Source organism: Peromyscus maniculatus, chromosome 11 (assembly GCF_049852395.1).
Source record: "Peromyscus maniculatus bairdii isolate BWxNUB_F1_BW_parent chromosome 11, HU_Pman_BW_mat_3.1, whole genome shotgun sequence".
NCBI lineage: Eukaryota > Metazoa > Chordata > Mammalia > Rodentia > Cricetidae > Peromyscus > Peromyscus maniculatus.
Window position 1 is genome coordinate 70,816,172 of NC_134862.1, and position 6,000 is coordinate 70,822,171.

The 6,000-nt window shown below is 40.9% G+C and overlaps 1 protein-coding gene across 6 annotated transcripts in view; it reads right to left on the reverse strand.

The window, feature by feature from the left end:
- The window catches only part of LOC121821165 (uncharacterized), a 227,489-nt gene extending 221,741 nt beyond the window's left edge, over window positions 1-5,748 (reverse strand). For 5 of the 6 annotated variants that reach the window (XR_013043360.1, XR_013043358.1, XM_076547826.1 and 2 more), the window contains exon 1: window positions 5,436-5,748. The gene's annotated coding sequence lies outside the window, so the exon portion shown is untranslated. The remainder of the gene's footprint in view (window positions 1-5,435) is intronic. The other variant, XR_013043359.1, reaches the window with a different exon arrangement.
- Between the last annotated feature and the right edge of the window lie 252 nt (window positions 5,749-6,000).

Consider the following 6,000-nt stretch of genomic DNA (forward strand, 5'->3'; position numbering starts at 1 on the left):
TTTTTACACTGCTTGAAAGATATTACTAGGGTATATAAGCTGTAAGGGGAAAATATAAAGATATACACAAAGGATACATCAGGAAAGTGGTAAAGAAAGAAACAAAGAAGATAGAAAGACCCTGACATGTTGAAGGTGTGTGTGTGTGTGTGTGTGTGTGTGTGTGTGTTTCCCTTTTTCACCAGCCCCAGAAAACTAATTTTTCTCCACTCACCAGTCCCAGAAAATTAAGTTTTACTCCCTCAGATAAAAAAGTCAATTGTGTGAGTGATTAGTTTGTTGACCCCACACCTCCCCTTCAGTTTCTGAGCTTCCAAAAGCTGGCCTTACAGCAGCAGACCACACTATATGAATCTACCATCAAGGATCACCTAGAAAAATCCAGTTAAAAATAGAATATGCCAAGAGCAATATACCCTCCCTAGAGTGCTTGAGAAAACTCAGTTTTTCCTCACAGTTTTGAGACTATAAGCTTTTGGTTTATTTCAGCTATACTGAAACAAAACAATGTTTGTATTTGAAGATGATTGTATTAAAAGGGACTTTGACATGAGGTTCATCAACTAAGACATCTGCACAAGAATAACAAGTGTAAGCATAAATTAAGGTATAGATACAACTGGAAGGGAGGTACTGGTTGGTTACCTTCCTCAGGGATGCACTTGCATCCTTGAGTTCCTGATGAAGCTGTAGCAGGATACATCTATCACATCCACCCCCGCAAAGCCAAGTAAACTATTACATTTGTACAGAATTTAATTTTCTAGGTTTTTAAATATCCGTTACTAAATCAGAATGGGTTTGTTATGAGTTTCAAAATTTAATAATACTAAAATTAATAAATATAACACTCAAAAACTAATTGATCTTTCAACTACCAAAAGTAAAACCCAGATTGTTTCTAAGGCAATATGTTCCTCCATGGCCATCCATCTCACTGACAGCCATTTCTTCTGTCTCTCTGAAGTCCATAATATCCTGAGTGGGCATTTCCCCTGATGTCTCCATGGCACACTGTGTCATTGCATATACCAAACTCCAATCATTAGTTCACTGCAGTGAATCTTCTTGGGTTTGAATCAATATATCTTGTAGGTTTTTTTTTTTTTTGCATTAGTCATATTTTTTTAAATGTATGTTCTTGCTCCGTATCCAAGGCTGGCCTCAAACTCATGACAATCTCCTCCCTCAGCCTCCCAAATGCCAGAATTACAGGCATGAGCCATGCTGCCAACTTTCAGTCAAATGTTTGACTACAGTTCACAATAACTTCTAACATGCCATTTCCCTCCTATAACATGAACATTTTATTTTCTCACTTTGTGTTTCAGTGTTTTACTTGTTATTTCCTACTTGATTAGACCGCTTTGAACGGGGGTGGGGTGTGATTATGTGATTCAACCACCACTTAAGATTCATTTGACTTTTGATTTTTTTATGATTTATTTTCCTTTTACCAAAAAAAGTGCATTAATTTTGTTTTCCAGTGGTATCATCACATCGTTGTGTTGATTTCCACCCCTCAAAGATCTTTTGAAGATTATTTTCTCTTTAATTGTTGTTACACATGTATTACATACTGTATATTCCCAAACACATAAATACGACCTGCTCAGTCTGTATAATGCTATATTCTCAAAAAAATTTAAAAAAGAAATATAAAAAAAATCACATATATTTTTAAAGTTACTCAAAATCAGACACCAAATCAAGTTCTCAGGGAAAGGAAATATGTTTGGGAAGCTACCTCAGAACTATGAAAAAATTTGGAGAACAAAATAAGAAGGAAAGGTCAGGGAAGGGTGGATCAACAAATACATGACTGAGTGTGAGCAACAGGGATCAAACTCTCCCTAGGCCTTCTACGAACTTTGTGGGGCCTGCTCTAATTCTCTAATTCATCAACACATTTCTCGCAGCTCCTGCTTGCTTTGATGATCAACTTCATCAAAGTGATGAAGAACAAGGCCACTGTCACTGAGACACCACAGGAAGATTAGAGCATCATTGTGCCAGGAATACAAAATAAACGTCAGCTCTCACAGGAAAAAGTCGCTGGCAAGAAGTAGCAAAAGGAAAGAAAAATTCGACCAGGTAGACAGACCAACTTTTCCTTCTATAATTAATCAGAAAATGGTAGCAAAGAAAGTAATCAGATGTTAACAAGCCATTAATTGCCTCAGGGAGTATTTACATTTAAAGTCCTTTGCCATAAAATATGCCTGACTTCTGCTTAGACAGCACAAGAGAAGCGGCCACGTGTCCGTGGTTTGTAGCCGATGAACAGCTTAGTTGCAAGAACTGAGTGGCCGCCTGCTGGGTAGGATATGTTTCTCCAGCACTATTTACTGCATGGGACAAGTATTAGAGTCCTAATTTCTGGTAAAACAGAAGCTCAGAAAACTCAAATGAGTCACCTAAGGTCACTCAACCAAAGGGCCACACTGGAACCCTAGGCAGTTCTGATGTCAGGAGCACAGTACTCTGTAAACAAGTCAAACCTCCTACTGGGATGGACCAGAAGAAGGCTGGAAGTGGGGAAAGCAATAACTTCCCCTTGGAAGTTCTGTGCTCATATAGTGACACACCTCTGAGGGACAGATGGATCATCCTAGGCATGGGTTCCATTTCACTAGTGATAAAAGGGAGCCCAAGGGAGTAGGAGAAGAAAGAGCTGGGAATAAACACAGCCTGGGTTCCAAGTCAGAGGGAAAATCTACCTTTAAGACTCCCTCCCAGATCTTTGGCAGCAATTAACCATGCAGCTCACACACGATTGAGCCAGTATGATAATGAGTATTCAGAGACGGTAATACCTGGGGGGGGCACTCACCAACCTAAGACAGAGCACCTGTGTGGCCTGTGCAGGCGTCTCCATGATGGGTAAGGTGACCTGCTGACGTCCCACGCAACCCAAGTCAGAAGCTCATTTTTTTAATAAAAGGGGGACCTGCAAGGCTCTGGCCCCCGTTTTGGGTAACTGTTGCCTTGCTTGCAGACCTTGACCTTGATATCTTCCCAATGCTAATTCCCTGCCAGGTTCCACCCTCCTGAATGCCTAAGGGAAGTTCCTTGTCTGTGTATCCTGAATAATGGGCGTTAACAGCTTAGATGCAAGATTGTAAAACATCAGTAGCGAACTTCTGCTCTCCTGGGTCCTCCCATTGTGCTGTAAGCCTGTAATTAAGACCTCCTACCCCCTTCAAGAAATGACATTCAATATTTAAAATTAAATATATAATGTGTATATATATGTGTGTGTGTGTATATATAATTGAATTAATACTGTGAATGTAATCTATGAATACCACAATGTGATTAATATGAGTGTAATTTTAAAAATAAATAAATAAATAAACAAACAAATAAATGAAAGAAAGAAAGAAAAAAGACTCCCTCCCAGCCTCTGTGAAGGGATTACAACATACAGGTAAGAACTAGCCCTAAATCCTAATCTGAGCCTCAGGTGGCAAGAAAGTTCCAGATAAGAATGTGAAGGAGTGACATGAAGGAGGGGTTGGAGAAGGAGCTAATCTGAGCCTCAGGTGGCAAGAAAGTTCCAGATAAGAATGTGAAGAAGTGACATGAAGGAGTGGTTGGAGAAGGAGCTGAGTCCTCGACGGTTTCCCCTTTGGAAACTATAATGCATTAGGTGTGCCCCAAGACAGGTTGGGGAAGGCACCTTCCCCCCCCCCCCCCGCCCCAGGCCTGCTGGTTACAAAAATCACAATTGCCTGTGGCTATTCCTGGAAAATCACACGTAGGCCTGTACTCAGAAGCTGAACTCCTCAGGAACTTCTACTGGAATCTTGAAACCCAAGCACAATTTTGTTCCCTCTTTACTAGCTCTGGGAATTTCATTTATACACGCAGGAGCTATGGTTGCTTTGGGCCCAGGAAGATTTAAACACATTAAGTATTGTTCCAGTGGTCACTGAATCTTTTAAAATATTGACACAAGGAAAGGATAGAAGAGAGAGAAAAATAACAGAAGAGATTTTTTTTAGTTTTGAGAATAATAATGTTGACTAGATTAAAATAAATAAAATAAGCAATCACTTTTGAAATGTTAGTGAGAGTGCCAGGTACCTATACATCAATTATAGGGCACCTGTACCAATTCTTAAATGAAAAAGTTCTTACTCAACCTTAACCTTGCACAATCATACGGGCATGTAACTGAATTGAATTTGTCTGGTATTAATCACTTCCATTCTGATGGGCACACATGGCCTTTGTGGTAACTGTCAAAGAGCCAGCGCTTACTAAGAATCATTCCCCAAATATTCCATTTTGAAGAATTGTTTACAGATGAAAAACCCTTTTTCATGACCATTGTTAATGATAGGCAGTATCATTGGATATTAATGATTTATTAGATGTAGTAATAAATGGATAAGAAAATCACAAAATTATAGTGAGATGTACAAAACATTGACAACCCTGACTTCATGTAAAGTCTAAAGCCTCTAAGCTATGCTCTCTTTATTGGATTGCTTCTGTCTTCCAAAGGCTGCATTAGTCTCACACTTCTAATTCCTTTCCTCTTACAGATTTTAGTCTTTCCTTAGTCCTTTCTCCAAATCACACTCACGAAAGAATCACAGCCTAAGAGTGTCCCCACTGAAGGGGTCTCTGAGAAAGTTACACTTCACTGGAGCCCATGTACATAACAGTGAAGGTTTTTTTCATTGTATATTGAAGCTAGCATGTGTACACGGCCCTCAAGATGGCCAATTAGGGCCAAACTTCCATCCTTCTGATCTCCCAGATTCATCTTACTAGAAGGAAATGAAGGAGGCAAAGGGGGAAAATGTAACAAACCTGTAAGCTCCTTCTGTATTATGAAGTCTCGCTTGCTCTCTCTCATCTATCTCTATCTATCTATCTATCTATCTATCTATCTATCTATCTATCTATCTACCTATCTATCGATTTATTTATCTCCCCCTTTCCCTCTCACTCTCCCTCCTTCGTGTGTGTGTGTGTGTGTGTGTGTGTGTGTGTGTGTGTGTGTGTGTGTGTGTGTGTACTACAGAGAGATTAGAAATAACCAAGATGACCTCTGAGGGACATCATGGCATCAATAATGCTGAAGTTCGAATCCGGCTTTGCTCTCTGTCCATACAGGATGGTGAGTCATCCAGTGAGGAGCATCTTGTGACGGAAATTATATGTGTGGTAATGAAGAAACAAGAAGGAAATAGTTTGCACAATCCAAGTCAACTCTCATTTCAAAGAGACAAAAGAGTGTGGATCCTTTAAAACCTCAGCTTAGCTTCCAGATAAAGGCACGTAGCCATGGAGTTTGTGAAGCGCTCCTCCCAGGGGCTGTGAGACCTTGCATTAAGGCAGCTCCTGCCAAGAAACGCTTATGGTGTAAATCGGCTGGGTGTACACTATTCAGATCATAGAAACACATTTGTGAAGCTCACCGTTTGGAAGGAGTCGAGTGCTGTGTGGTCTGCTGTTGCCGGGCCTGGACTTCATCGGCTGGATGGTGCTGCTGTCTTCTGTTCCCCATAGGCAGAAAAGGCTCTCTGACCCGCCTCTGCACCACCGAGGCCTTCTCTCTGCCCTGTCCACCACGGCCATCTTGCTTCTCTGCTGTTACCGTTCTTCCTTCTTTTGAGCCTCCTCTGCTTCCCGAAGCAGCCTTCACACTCTTCCTTCTGCCGACTCACTAAAGGTACAAAGGACAAGTGACACAGCGTGCCCGGAGTCTTCATCTCGATTGCCTGGTAACAAACAAACAAACTATAAACAATGTGGTCACGTTCCATTCTAGAGAAAGTAGGTCACTTGTGATTTCCAGAAAGATACCAAGATCTGCAGAGGCTTCAACTCAGGATGTTAGAAAGACAACACATAGGGCTAGCCTGACCTAAACAGAAGCCCTGTTTAGTGGGATCTGGGGCTCTAAACAGGCTCCTGAGCATTAGGAGAGAGTATCTGGGATTTGAGTTAGAAGACAGCAAATGCTTTAGTGTTGCAGAACTA